This window comes from Muscardinus avellanarius, assembly GCF_963383645.1.
Source record: "Muscardinus avellanarius genome assembly, chromosome: 1".
NCBI lineage: Eukaryota > Metazoa > Chordata > Mammalia > Rodentia > Gliridae > Muscardinus > Muscardinus avellanarius.
In genome coordinates this window covers 164,472,004-164,487,582 of record NC_137786.1, presented here as the reverse complement: position 1 = coordinate 164,487,582, position 15,579 = coordinate 164,472,004, and the positions used below count along the sequence as shown (strand labels likewise).

Sequence of the window (15,579 nt, the reverse complement as noted above, 5' to 3'; positions counted from 1 at the left end):
GGATTCTCTGGCTCCAGTAGCCAAAGCATACTCAATCTGGGCCAGTTTACCAAACAGGCTGAATAAAAAAGTAGTCAGAGAAAAAGCTATAACCACACCATCTTTACCCAGGGAGCCTCTAGCTTATCTTTCCTCTTTGTCATGTCTTACTGCAACAGTTTGCTAATACCTCCCACAAAGCACATTACATTTGGTTCTGATAAGCTGTGTATTCACTTGTGTCTCTTAAATTGCCGTGTATAAAGAGCCAAGACCCCAGCTTATGTTCCATCTTCATGCTTGCATAAGCCCTTTACATGGGGAATTAGATGGGAGGTGGTGTTCTCAGCAGCTGCCTGTTGAATGCCTGCTAACTTTATGGAGTTTGCAAACCAAAAATCTACCCTTAGCTATCCCTATGAAAGTCTGGAAAATATTATACTTACAAATGATTTTGTAAATACTCTAGGAAGTTGGCTCCTCCTGCAATCCCAGCAGCTGTTGGAGCCAGTTTGGCTTCAGGTCTTTAGACAAATGATTTGTCATCTCTTTCATTTGTTTATTTTTTCCTGACAGAACTGGAATTCTGGATTGTTCCCCACTTAAAAACTGCCAAATTCAAACCAGAAGTAGACAAGGCAAGACACATGGTTCTTCCCACTCAGTTTCACAGAGTAAAAACCATAGGCAGTTTGCCCAGAATTAACATTCTGACTTTTCAATAGCATATTATGATAATTTTTTCTGTAACAGATATTAGAGAGTGGGTAAGATTGGGATCACTTATCAAAATAGGCGGGGCTCCAATAGCCTTGTCCAATTTTCACTTTTAAGGGGAAATGAAGAAAACTAATATGTAAGAGGCGAGCCTTTGATAAATGGTAGATTATATTACATTCAATTCTCACGGCCTATAAAATAGGAATTATTAATTCTGTTTTACCACTCAGAGAACTGGGAGTCAAAGAAGCTGGCGATTTGCCCAAGGTGACCCTGGAATTTGAACTCAGATCTCTAGGAGTTGAAAGCTTAAGCTGAAATAGCATTGTTTACTCTCATCTCTTAAAATTAATTGTGTATCACTGAAATAAAAACCTTGCCTCCAAAAGGGGTTTTGATGTTTATTTCCAGCCTAGCCTAGATAAGAGAATAAGAAGTAGACTTGCCTGCTCAACTGCAACAATTTGAAAACCTGACTATATAGAAAATACAACAGTTCTCAGACATCAGCCATTAAGCAGTACAAGGGCAGTGATGCCTAAGAGAAGAACACAAAGGAGTTGAATCCTGTCGCTGCCTTTGCTGATTCCTGGAGCGGGGTTCCAGATGGTGGCTCTGGGAGAGAGGGAGGACAGAACAGAGGTTCCTTCAGATTGAGAGCAAGTCCAGGCAGGCCACAGAGGGTAAGTACAAAAGAGGAGAGACCTGAGCAGAGCAGGCTTATGACTAAAAGAGTGTGCCCTCCATACCCAAGCTGTATGCTTAGTTCTTGCGTAGGGAAATTGCCAAAGCTGAAGGAAGATCCACTGAATGGATCACAGCCAGCAGCCACTGAATCAAATAAGGCAGCAAATAGTATGTAGCCAGAGTAGAGAACTTCATGATTCAAAGGGTGTATAGAGTAGTCAGAAAAGTCTTGATTGCCTCAGTATGGGATCCTGTCCTGATCTCACCTGTTGATGCTTAAAATTAGCTTCTAAAATCTCATTTTCCAATTAGCTCTCCTAGAATTACAAAGAAACATATCCAGTATGCAGCAAGGTTAAATTAAAAAATGTTTGGCAGTCAATAAAAATTGTCAAATATTAAAAATCCTAGTAACTATAACCCATAAATGGAAAAAAATAAGCAGAAATAATCCCATCATTGACATACATAATAGGATTAATGCAAAAGGACATTATATAATCATACTATACAGTCAAGAAGGTAGAGGTTAAGAAGTTGGAGGCCCGATTGAGCATGGTAAGGGGAGACAAAGAAGATACAAAGAAGTGCAGAAAATAATGTGTTAGAAATGAAAAAGGCAATGTATATTTTTTTTTAAAAATTATACTAGAGGCAGACATGGCAGCTGCGCTGGGTGGCACGTTCTCCCGCTAACCCCGCCTGGGCTTCCGCCGCCCCCGCAGGAGCTCCCGGGCCAGGCCTCGCTTCTTCAGGCAGCGCCTGGCACCCCGAGACCTTCTACCAGTACGTTGGTGGACGAGTTGGAGTCATCATTCGAGGCTTGCTTTGCTTCTCTTGTGAGTCAGAATTATGTCAGTGGCACCCATCAAGAAGAAATTCGAACTGGTGTTGATCAGTGTATTCAGAAATTTCTGGATATTGCAAGACAGACAGAATGCTTTTTCCTACAAAAAAGGTTGCAGTTGTCTGTGCAGAAACCAGAGCAAGTTATCAAAGAGGACGTCTCAGAACTTAGGAACGAGTTGCAGCGGAAGGACGCGCTGGTCCAGAAGCACTTGAGGAAGCAGAGACACCGGCAGCAGGTGCTGGAGGTCATCAACGTGCACCCCCAAAAGCTCGCCGACATCCCTCAGGGCTCCTTGGCCTACCTGGAGCAGGTTTCTGCCAACATCCTGGCACCTCTGAAGCAGACCTGACTGCTCCCGCTCATACGGAGCCCCAGATAGATAGTTTTGCTGATCATCCTTCATGTGGATGTGGCATTTTGGAAGAACGCTACTGGAGAACAAACTTGTTAATTTTATGTTCCCACCTAAAATTTCCCCTATTTTTATGAGCTGTTCATTTCTTCAGTACTTTATAAAATACCTATAGCTTTTGGTAAACAAAGTTGAATTTGTTTTTAGCAAAGTGTTTGATGACAGAGTCTTGTGTTTTTTTATTTGCATGATTTTTAGGTTTTTGTATGACTTCATCTCTTTGTGTTTGCAGTTGTTATTTATCTGAGGAAAAAATTATAATGGTCTGAGAATTGGGGTAATAAGAGTTTGGTTATAGGCCTTTTATTATAACTACCCACCCATGGTAGTATAGAAAATTATGTAAAGTTCCTGTTTCAAGACTTTGAACTACCTCAAGAAGAGGAATCGAATGCAACAATTGTAATGCTTCCAGAGCATTACAGGGTGCAGATATTTGTAGATGGATCAGAAGGGGGTTAGTAGATCCCTAGGTTGGTGCTGGCTTTTACTTGGGGTAACTTTATTTTGTGTGGTTATTTTGTGTGATCCCCCTGATGTACCAGGAGCATGATATGCTAAGTGCTGGGCTCTGCGGTAGGATCAGTGTAGCTAACGGGAGGCCCTGTCTTGGTAGCTTGGCCGCTGGGATGTGAGTGACGTTGGGGGGGTCAGATCTTACTCTGAGGTCTCATTTACTTTTTAGTTGTGTTTGCTTGTGTTGTTTTTGTTTTACTCTTTGAACAGAGTTACCCTTAGGGAAGACTTCCTCATGAATTTGATTCCCAAGGACCAGGGCCTCGGGTCCAGGGTGACCTACAGGCTGATCCTTAGGGGCTTCACCTGCACGGAGAGCATGGGGAGCCTCTGCATTGGGAGGTATTTACCCTCCTGTTAGATGAGGCTTCCCTGTTTCTTGCAGTTTTTTACTGATCACATCCCTTTACCTAGTACCCACACTCAACTTTCTTCTTAAGAGTCTGCAGTTAGAGGCTCATGTCTGCTCGTTTCCTTCTGTCCAGCCATACAGATGGCTCCCGCCTGCACCGATACCCACCCGTGGTCCCAGTCAGACCCGATGCCTCCTGGTCCATGAAGCCTCCGCATGTCCCTCCCTCTTTCCCCAGGTGCTGTCCTTGCTTAGCTCTCCTGGTAGGTTAGTGGTTTGTATCTGTGTCTGTACCCCTTTCTACATGATACACGCATGAGAATTGGGGATATTACCCAGGAATATTATGAGACCATAATTTTTTTTTTTTTTGGTGGTACTGGGGTTCCTGGAAACCCTTCTACCTCTGGCTATACTCCCAGACACCTAATATATATATATATATATATATATATATATATATATATATATATATATATATATAATTTAATGTGGAAACAGGGTCTCTTAGGCCAGCAAGGTTGGCTTCGAACCTGTGCAATCCTCCTGTCTCCGCCTACCAATTGCAGGGATTACAAGCGTGCGCCACCATGCCTGGCAAGACCATAAATTTTATATGATATTTTTTGCTCATTTTATATATGTTTCTTATAACTAATTTTTGTTGGTGTGCTTCTGTGTATGATGTTTAGTGTGTGGTACTATAATTACCAGACTGAGGCCAATGTATCCCCTCACTGAGTACAGGCTAAATAAAGCTTTTAAAAGTTGTTTTTACTCACATAAGGGCTCAACCTAGTCATTGCAATGCTAATTAGAAGCTCTGATTGGCAGCTTCAGATTTCTTGTTAAAAATCTAAATAATGATTAAGTTTAGGACAGTCAGTAATAAAAATCTTTGGTGAAAAGATTAGCAACTGCTCTACATGATGCATCATGAAAATATTTTGAATTAGTATATATACAAGTTATTGTCATGCATTAAATTCAGAAGTTCCCTGTCAAATAACAATTTTTCAAACTTGAAAAAACAATTATACTAGAGCTGGGATGTAGCTCAGTGGTAGAGTACTAGCCTAGCTTATGCAAGACCCTGGGTTCAATCCCCAGCACAACCCAAACAGAGGATTCATAGCAGATTAGACAGAGAAAAAAGAAATGGTTATAGAATGAGAAGAGGTATATAGTCAACTGGGCCAACTTCAGGCAACCTGATACACATGACACGTCTTCAAGGAGATGAAGTAGGAGTGGGGTTTAGGGTACAGAAAAGAATACCTGAAGACATTAAGGCCAACGCTTTTTTTTTTTTTTTTGAAACGTGATATAAACTAAATCCAGAGATCCAAAAAACTCAACAAACCTAACAACATGAAACATGAAGAAAATGACATCAAGGCACATTTTAATTGAATTACTTTAAATGAGTAATAAAAAGAAAATAGCATTTGGGGAGCCACACTACATATAGAGTAGCCCAAATAAAATGTCAGTACCCTTCTCATTTAAAACAATTGAATCCAGAAGACAGAAGAGCAATATCTTTAATACAGTAAAGGGGAAACCACACAAGCCTGTGAGTTCTATAGAATTCTAAAGGCAGAGAAAATATCTGTCAAACAACAAAGGTAAAATAAGAACTTTTTTGGACATTCAAAGTCTTAAAAAATATATCAGTAGAAGACCTCAACAAGAAATCTTTTAAAATGAAGCAGATCTAAAACTGATAAGGAAATAAGATAAATATGTGCATAGATACAAAATGTTATTTTTAAAACTCTTTAAAATAACTGCTTAAAAATAAAATAAGTTTATTGTGAGGTTTATGACAATAAAACAACTATCACACCAAAGTCAGGAAGGGGAAAATGGAATTATGCTATTGTAAAGCTGTTATATTATGAAATAAGTATACTAATACATGCAAGACAATGGCAAAGGGTCATAATGTATAATATAAACTCTACAGTAGTTCTTCCCCACACAAGAAAAATTACAACTAATAAGCCAACAAAGGGCAAAATGAAATCATTTAAAAATTTCAGTTTATTTTTAAAAAAGGAAAAAGCATAAAAGGAAGGAGGACAAAGACAGACTGTATGAAAAATAATAAGTGATAGAGTTAAGCTTAATCCTATCAATAGTCACACTATAAATGATCTAAACATACAACTACCAGGCAGGTTTTCAGAAATGCAAGGTCTGACTATATATATGCAAACTAGTCAAAACCCACTAAGTAGACCGATATAAGTAGGCTTAAAGTGTTTTAAGGTAAAGATACAGAAAATAACTCATACTAACACTAATAAAAGGAAAAAAACTGGATTGGCTATAGTAATAGTAAACAAAGACTTCAAAGTTGAGAATATTATTTGGAATGAGGATCACGAGAACATCATTTATAATAATAAAGAGGCCAATTCAAGCAGTGGAAAAATATAATTTTAATGGTTTGTGTGTATAATAATAGAATTTCTAAATACATGAAAAAAAAAGGCTGATAGAACTGCATGGAGAAATAACCAATCTAGAAAGGTAATTGGAGACTTTAATGCCTTCAATAATAAAATGTGTAGACAGAAAATCAGTAAATAGAAAACTTGAAAAACAGTATCAACCATCTTGACTTAATTGACATTTATAGAGCACTTCACCCAACAACACAATACACATTCTTTTGATATGCATTACTAGCATTTCAGCTAAAATTATTCTGACCAAGAAGCCACCATAAATAAAGGGGTTCAAACCATACATCTTGTGTTCTCAGGCGAGAAAAAGAAAAAGAAAACAAAACTGGAAATCAGTAACAGATATCTGGAAACTCCCCCTCTCCCAATATTTGGAACCTAGCAGTATGTCTGTAATGAAAAAAATAAAAATAAATTAGAACGTGCAAACCGGATATGGTAACACACACCTGTGATCCCACTACTTAGAAAGCTGAGACAGGAGGATCCTACCTTTACATCAGCCAGATAGCAAGACTGTCAGAAACCTTGTGAGACTCTTTCAAAAACAAAAAATAAGCTGGGCATGGTGGTGCACCCTTGTTATCCCCTTATTTGAGAGGCTGAGACTAGAGGATTGCAGGTTTGTGGCCAGCCTCAGCAAATAGGGCTGGGGGTGTAGCTCGGATGCCCCAGGGTTCAATCCTCAGTACCACCAAAACAACAACAACAACAACAACAAATAACAGAAAGGGTTGAGAGTGTAGCTCAGAGGTATAAATGCACCAATGTTTAGTCTCCAGTACCATATGCGTGTGTGCGCACACACACACAACTGACCTGAATGGAAATGAAAAAACAGTTTATTAGGTAGACATAATAATTAGAGTTAAGCTTATAATACTAATTTGTCACCAAATTGAACTTAATGTAAAGGATAATACATCATGACCAAGTAGGGCTTATCTCAGGACATCAATCAAGTGGTAATTTAAAGAAATTCATTGAATTTTTGAACAACAAAAAAAACCCTTATGATCACAATAGAGCCAGGACAATAATTTCTCAAATCCAATACTTATTTCCCATAACTTAGAACCAGAAACAGAAGGTAATTTCCTCAGATGAAGAACAGAAAGGAATTTCCTAATACAAGGAGTCTACAGAAACTCTATTGTTAATGACAGTTAACTGTGAAAGACAAAATACTTTCCCTCTAAGCTCATCAATAAGGCAAGAATATTCGCTCTTACCACTTACATTGTACTAGAGGTTCTAGCCACTGTGATAAGGCATGATGAGGAACTTCTGCCATTCAAACTGGAAAGCAGGAAGTTGTACTCCCTTTAATGGCAGACAACATGATTATCTATACAAAAAAAGTAAAATTGCTAAGTGAATCTTGCAAGCCTACTCTAAATGTATATGGAAGTGGAACAGGTTTAAAATACCCAAAATTACTTTGTAAAAGAATAAAGTTAAGGAAATTATTCTACCTGATTTTGAGACTGATGATAAAACTACCAAAAGCATGAGAGTCTAGTGTTGATATAAAAATAAGATAAACAGATCAGTGAAGCATCACACCGAATTCAGAAATCAACTCAGACATATTCAATTAATGAATCTGTGCACAGGTGTTATGGTAATTGAATGGTGGAAAAAAACTAATCTTCCAATACATGTGTTAGCTATGTGGGGGAAAATATGGAGCTTTTTTTGAAACCATTGCAAAAATCATTACCATGATGTATACATGTACATATATATTCTTGGTGTAATTAGTATGCTTGTGACGACAAAGGAGAAAACCTGAACAAATACAGGAGAGGGAAGGGCAGCTGAAAAGGAACCTCGTGTAGATATTGTGCGAACATCGTTACAGTCCCTGAGAAGGTGGTGATCCTAAAAGCCACTGCACTCGCTGTCTCCTGGGGTTCTCTGGGCGCTGGTCATGTTGTAACGCCATGTAAGACCACCAGATGGCACCCGCGCTCCACCACTGCAAACTCGGGCTGGATTCGGGCTCCTTAGGCTCAGTGGCGCCTGCTTGGCCAATCCCGGGGACCCATGGTGCACCACAGGAGCGTCCCCCACCCACCCCGGGCTGGGCCAGATCCTGAGGCCACAAACCTCATTCCAGCACTCTGGGCTCCATGGTCCCTCTGATCCCCTCTGCACCCCTCTGCGGTCCAGGTCCCCCTCCGCTCCTCCATAGTATAGCTCTTGCTGCTATTTCTGCCAGGCAGCCTGACTGGTCTTCAGTAGTGCTGAGGAGGTCTGAGTCTCAGCTTTGACCGGATAAAATGGCATTATCAGCTCTCTCGGTCGGTGATGGAGTCAGCCCAGTGGTGTGCACCAAGAGTCTCAAATCTGGAAACTGTATTCCCCGGGCAGCCGTCCACTGTCCTCCCCGTGGCACCCACCCCACCCTCAGAATGTCACACATTTACTTGTCTCTATCCTTTAAGATCCAGACCTACCAGGCTCTGAACAACAGATGACTTGCAGGACACAGTGTCACAGTGGTTGGAGGGAGGAGTGGAGTAGCCTCCTGCAATAGGAGGCCAGATCTGCTGGTCCGGCAGGTGAGCAGGAGGGCTGGCCTGGCCACACCAGCCACCTCATCTCTGCAGCTGTGTAGGGCTCATCTACCCCACAGGTGCTTACTTCCCCCATGGGACCTAGGCTGTGTGTGCACCCAGCCTAGGTGCACAGTGGGTCCCACAACTCTTGGCACAGTGTCTTGGACAGCCCACTCACTCCCTAGGTAGAGGCTCTTAGAAGCAGCTGGCTCTCACCTGGAAACCCAAGTACTCAGGGGCTCAGGCAAAGAGAGGCATTTAGTTTGACTGAGTGGAAGTTCAAAGGGGTAGAGGCACTCTTCGTCTTCTGCATCTCCGCAGCTGTCTGTCTGTCCCTCCTGCCACTGTCAATATCCTGGTGTAACTGCCCAGGGACTTGCTTCCTACTAGCCTCGGGCTGCACGCACCCCTCTGCCAGCAGGTACCAGGTTCCACCCAAGGCTGCATATCTGGTACTCAGCTGGTATGTAATGAATGCAGAAGGAAGGAAAGAGGGAAGGGTGGGGTCCCTGGCTGAGTCTCTGGGCTCTTAGCTTCTTCACTGACTTCCTCTGAGGCTCTGGCAAGCCTAAAACCTCTCTAAAATGTCACTTTTAGAATGGAATAGGAACAGATGCCTGTCTTGAAAATATGTCAGGACCCAGTGAAAAGCTGCAAAGGTGCATGTAAAGCTGGCAAGGAAAGGCACCATGGTGACCATGGGGTCGAAGACTAACAGACCTGCCACCCAGGCCAGTGATGTCACCACATAAGGTGCTGGACAGCGACACACACGTGGATTACTGCACTCCTCTTACCCTTCCAGGCCTCCCCCAAATCCCAGAAAGAGCAGGTTCGATTTCTTACTGACTTTACTTGGGCTAAATGGAGACCCAGAGGAGCCTTTTCCAAGACCCCCAGGCTTCTGCCGACAGGCTAGAGCCAGGCCCTGCATCTCTGCTCCATCCCAGATGCGAGAGAGCCCCAGCCAGGCAAGTGCTGTTAATAACGAAACTGCAGGGGTGTGCTTGCTAATTTTAGAAGCATTTTGAAACATAAACTCTAGGGTTCTGAAATTCAATCAAGTGGAACCTGAATGTAAAGAAAAGCAAGCTAGGAATGCATTCACATCGAACCACACCCTGCCCGCGTTTTCCCTGCCTCCCTTCGCCCCTCTCTCCCCATGGAGCCCACTTCTCTTTCTTAGCACCACTCCTGGGCCCCAGGCTCACCTTGTTCCTCCCACACTCAGCCAAGGTCACTGGGCTTGACCCTCAGGGGAGACTGAGCTCATGCTTGAGACTGAACAAATGAAGGGTGAATGAATGAATGCATGGATGGGTGCGTGCGCGGCTGTGGATGACAGCAGCCGATGGACACGTGGACGCTACTGCCCTTCAGGTGCTCTCGTTCACGCAGCCTGCATGGGAAGTCCTGTGGCACCTGTAGGAAGGCTGTTATTTTTTAGTGGGGTTCCACCCCTCTGTGCCTCAGGTCTTCAGTTGAAATCTGGGAGCAACTTTAATCTCTTGCTCATACGTTGGTGTGAGGTCCTGCCAGCACGAAGGCATAGGTGCTTGGGGGAGGGGAAGGCAACCCTCCTGCCACATTGGCAACTGCATTCAAGAGGCAGCACCAGCCTCCCTCCACACTCACCCTCACACACGCCTTCCAGGGCACAGAGACCGTGTGCATGCCGACACAGGGCATGCCCGCTACACACACAGAGCACAGATGCCCACTTTACACTCACACTTGCTTACTCAGGCCCAGGGAATATGTAGGAGGCTGTTTTCTGGCTGCCTCCTGGGTTCCATGTTGATAGACTTTCCCCACCATTTCCTCTAGGGTTGTTTCTTCATAAAATACAACGGAGCATTTCCAACAGCAACAACCGGCTTAGGTTTGTCCACTATCATGAAAACCACCTAGGAGCAGCTTTCATCCTGGCATCCCAGTTCCTGGTGAGTATCAACACCCCATCATGGTGCAGAGAAGGGCACCTGACATGAGCCCCATGGGGTTTTAGTCCAGGAAAGGCCCTGCTGTGGCTGGGCACGGCCCTCTTCCAGAAGACCCTGTTCACTCCTTCTCAGCTCTTCCCTTCCTTTTTCTCCCACCCTCTCAAGTGTAAGAACAGACTCACTGGGCACGGGGATGGGCAGAGTGATCGTGAGTTTCATTTTAAGAATTTTGAATTGGAAACAACTGGTACAAGCAGCCAGAGGGCAGCTAAGTATTGGGAGAGATCTCAACTATAGAGAAAGAAATTTGGAAATTTTCCTGCATTTTTACAGTGTATTGTTGGGAATATATTTAGTTGCTAAAGCAAAGACCAGAGGAAACAGGATTGAGCAAGATGGAAGTTTATTGTATATAACATTAAGGGGGGATGTGTTGGTTCTATGGTGTTTGGGAGGACCAGTGAATTTATCTATCTTTCTGTTCCACCATTTTAGTATATAAATTCTATTTAGCACTGTTTTATAATATAGTACAATAATTTGTATGTGTGCGTATGCTACTAGAGATTGAGCCCAGGGGCATTTTACCTCTAAGCTACACTGTCAGACCTATTTTTAATTTTTCAAATTTTTGTATTGGTACATTTTAGTCATACATCTTAATAGAGTAAGTACAAGATGGTGAAGGCATACATGCACACATCACTCATTTAGCTCTTTCCTAATTTCTACCTCATTCCTTCCCCCTCCCTCCTCATGTTTGGCTTAGTGATTGACTTTGATGTGTTTGTAAATGGACATCATGTACATTAGGGAATGTCCTTCCTCCCCCAACCTATCCCCCTCAGGTCCTTCTTTATTTAGAGTTTCTCCTATGACCAATTTTCTCCCTACCTTCCACATATTAGGGAAAGCATCCAAGTTTTTATTTCTTGAGACTGACTAACCTCACTTAGCATAATGTTTTCCAGTTCCATCCATATCAAGAACCTCAACAGAGAACCAGCAGAATGGGAGAAAATTTTTGCCAACTATTCCTCTGATAGAGGACTAATATCTAGAATATACAGAGAACTCAGGAAACTCAGCAGTAAGAAAACAAATAATCCAATCAAAAATGGGCAAGTGAACTAAATTTTTAATTTTTTATATTGAAATAGGGTTTAAGTTGCTGATGTTGGCCTTGAACCTGCAAGCCTTCTATCTCAGCTTCCCAAAGTACTGGGATTACAGGCATGCACCACCACGCCTGGCTCTTATATAATCTTTTATTTATTTATTTATTTATTTATTTATTTATTTATTTATTTTAATTTTTGGTGGTACTGGGGTTCCTGGAAGCCCTTCTACCTTCGGGCTACACTCCCAGACCTATTTTTACATTTTTATTTGGAAACAGGGTCTCCTAAACCAGCGCGCACGGCTGGCTTCAAATCTGCACCATCCTCCTGTCTCTGCCTCCCAAGCGCGGAGATTACAAGCGTGCGCCACCACGCACGGCTTATATAATCTTTTAACTAGCATCTTGTACCTGGGCTCAGCACATCATTTGGCTACTAAAATCTCATTGTTCTTTAAATAGAACACACTTATTCCCTTATCCTGACAGATAATCCCAAAGCCTTAACCAGCATAAAACCCACTGCCCATTTAATATACAGTGGCAAGCTCTAGGTTGTGAGCTGTGTTTCTGACCAACTATATACCAGGGTTCTCATGATTCCTTCCTCAGGTTCAGTGAACTTGCTAGAGAAGCTCACAGAACTCAGGGCAACATTTTACTTATGATTTTCCCCATCTATTATAAAGGCTATTACAAAGGATACTCATGAACAGCCAAATAGAAGACATGCCCAGGGAAAGGCTTTGGCGTGGGTAAAAAGATGCACACCTCTGGGCATGCCGGCATCCAGACATCTGCACTAGTAAGCAACCAGGAAGCTCTGTGAACCCTGTTCTTTTGGGTGTTTATGGAGGCTCCATTATGTATGCATAATTAATTACTTTATTGGCCATTGCTAATCTACTCAACCTGGATCCCCCTCTCCCTCCTGGAGGCTGGGATGTGGGGCTGAAAATCACCATCCTCTAATCCCATGGTTGGTTCCTCTGGCTACCAGCCCCAGCCTGAGACTGTCCAGGAACTTCTCAAGAACAGCTAACAAAACATGATTCCAGCACCCTGGAAATTCTAAGGGAGTTAGGAGCTGTGTGTCAGATCACTCAGGAAATAAAGGAATTGTGTCAGGAACTGGGCTCAAAGACCAACTATCAGTACAAGAGATACTCTTACTGCTCTATCTACAAGGGCTTTAGGAGCTTATGTCAGGAAGTGACATAGAAATAAATAAACAAACATATATACAAACACACACACACACATACACACACACATATATATATGTGTGTGTGTGTGTGTATGTATATATATGTATGCATACATATATTTTTTTCTGATCATATCACAACCTCCCATCACATTTGGATGTCCTTATTGTATAGTGATCCACACACTATGAGGTCAGGTCACCTCTGCACCTCTCAATGTACACGAAATGCAATGGGAAAGTAGAAGCAGTAACAATAGAACCTGTTGGGAACAGACAGAACAGGAAGAGTGAGTCAGGTGTGGTAACGCCTGTACTCCTAGTACTGAGTCAGGCAGGGTCCAGGCCAGCCTGGGCAACTTAACTGAGACTGTGTTACTTAATAAGAAATAAAACAGGGCTTGGAGTATAACTCAGAGGTAGAACACCTTTGTGTTAAATCCCTAGTATCATAAAGCAAACAAAAAAAAAATGGCATAGTCAGTGGTCTGACACTGTGATCAGTCCTCCTGGGCAGGGTTTCCTGACTGCCTCGGGATTACAAGCATGAGCCACCACGCCCAGCTCTACCTCTACTTTTTGCAGTTCTCCCTCACTCTCTTCTTCATCTCGGCTTCAGGCCTAGACTTTCTCCACACGATGGCAAACTGCCCCTGGGAGACTGCAGCCATGTGCTGCAAATTTAGTAACTTCAGCTGAGTGAAGATTTTTTGAAAAGAGAGACCTGGAAGATGACACATTTCCAGGAAGATTGTTGTTGGCTACTCAGCCTGCTGCTGACCTGTTTCCTTTGGTTCGGGCACCAGGTCCGGTACATCTGAGTCATGGGTGACATGCTCTAGAAAGGCTCGGTGGAAGGAAAGAGGCCAGGCCCCTGACCCAGGCTGTGTGGTCTAAGTCCCCTTCCCTCCAGCTGAGCAGAATCTTTCCCCCCCTTTTTTGTTGTTGTATTTTATGTTTCTGTAATCAGCCTTTGCATCTCTGTTCCTTTGCACATGACATTCCCATGTTTTATCCCTGTTTCTTTTCCTAGCAGATTCTCACTCATCTTTCACCTGTGGGTTGTGCATCTCTTTGGAGAAGCCTTTCTCCATGCCTCAGTTGGATGAGATGCCCCTTGAGGTGATTTCCTGAGGCCCTGGGAGTCCTTCTGTCCCAGAACTTAGGACGAGATTCCATCCTCATTGGTCTTGTCTTTCTCTTGTTCTGAGAGACCCTTCACAGTCACAACCACCCCTTCTGCTGTGCAGCTACAGCACCCAGTCCAGCCCGAGTGTCTAATCCAGTTGAATCTGTTGTTCAATTTCAACAATGCACTAGAACGCAACTGTAAGCAGTCAGGTCCTATCTGTTAATGAAAACCTGCTCTTCAGCCTAAGATCAGCGAGGGCCTCCCAAGACAGATGCCATTTTTAGAGACAGTTTAACAGCTGTGGTGAGAAGAGGCATTACAGTTAGACTGACCAGAGTTCAGACTATGCCTTCACCTCTTCTTACCTTTTCAACCCTGTGCAGTACACTTAATTATCTGAGTCTTGGGCCCTTTATCTGTAAAATGGAATAACTCGGGCATGGAGGCACACACCTATAATCTCAAATATTTGGGAAGCGAGACAGGATTCAAGGCTCAGCAAATTCAAGGCCAGTCTCTGCAACTTAGCAAGACCCTCAGAAACTCAACTCCTGATAAACTCTCCTCCTCCCCTATTAAATAAATGGGGTAAGTAACATCTACTTCATAAAATTGCTGTGAGGATAAAACCAAGAGAAAGCACAGAGAAATCGCTGGCAGAAAGTCACACAGAAGCACCCCAAGTATTGAGTCCTCTTTACTTCTGCTCCAGAGAGGTGACGGTGCTCCTCTGAAGATCCCAAATGCTGTGTTGTCCTATTGCAATTATTAGCGGTGCACTCTTTTGCTTGAAATGGTGTCCTAGTTGGGATGATAAATTATGTTATTATCCTATTAATGAGCCCTGACATGCATCTTGCCTGCTGCCAACAGGGCAGATCTGAGTTCTGATAAAATGACTACTGGGAGCTCTAGTTGGACAACCTCAGGTGAGGAGCAGAGCAACTGAAAGCCAGGGTCCCCAAGCAGGTGTGTCCTGTGCACCACGGCCACCGCTGCAGCCACCCTGACACCTGTGCGAGGCAGAGAGACCGGTGGTTCTTGGGCTTTAAGAGAAGAATTCCATCTCCTTTTCCTCAAGCTTCCTTCTTCTCTTGAATCTCAAGAGCCTACTGGATGTTTCCTGGCTGGAAATAAAATTCCTTCCGCTCAAAATTCAACCTTTCATCTCTTGGTTTTTATTTTTATAATAGCACTTAGGTTTAAAACACTGTCTGTTTGACTTTAAGTGCTGTCTGACTCTAAAAAGAACCTTTCAATGATTAAATGATTTTATTATCTGTCGTTGCCCCAGGCTGTCTGAGTTCCTGGAGGAAGGGACCAGGTCTTGCTGCCATCCTGTCCTCCCACCCCATACACAAGTGGCTGCCTATATATATATATATATATATATATATATATATATATATATATGTGTGTGTGTGTGTGTGTGTGTGTGTGTGTGTGTGTGTGTGTTGAATGAGTGAATAACACAGATAAATGAGATGGCCCTAGCTGCCCGTGGCCTGCAGTGAGCTTGCCAACTGGAGTGAGCCCATGGCACTCCTCCCTGGTGGCCCCTCTGGATGAAGAAGCTGGATTCATCCAGAAACCATCTCTGAAAATGGGTGGCCCGAGCTGGAG

The 15,579-nt window shown here is 43.0% G+C and overlaps 1 pseudogene across 1 annotated transcript; it reads left to right on the top strand.

Annotated features, from left to right (window-relative positions):
- The first annotated feature begins 2,046 nt into the window (after positions 1-2,046).
- On the top strand, positions 2,047-2,585 carry LOC308276297 (mediator of RNA polymerase II transcription subunit 28-like; annotated as a pseudogene). The gene has a single exon. The product of its transcript is annotated as a mediator of RNA polymerase II transcription subunit 28-like (transcript).
- Positions 2,586-15,579: the final 12,994 nt, after the last annotated feature.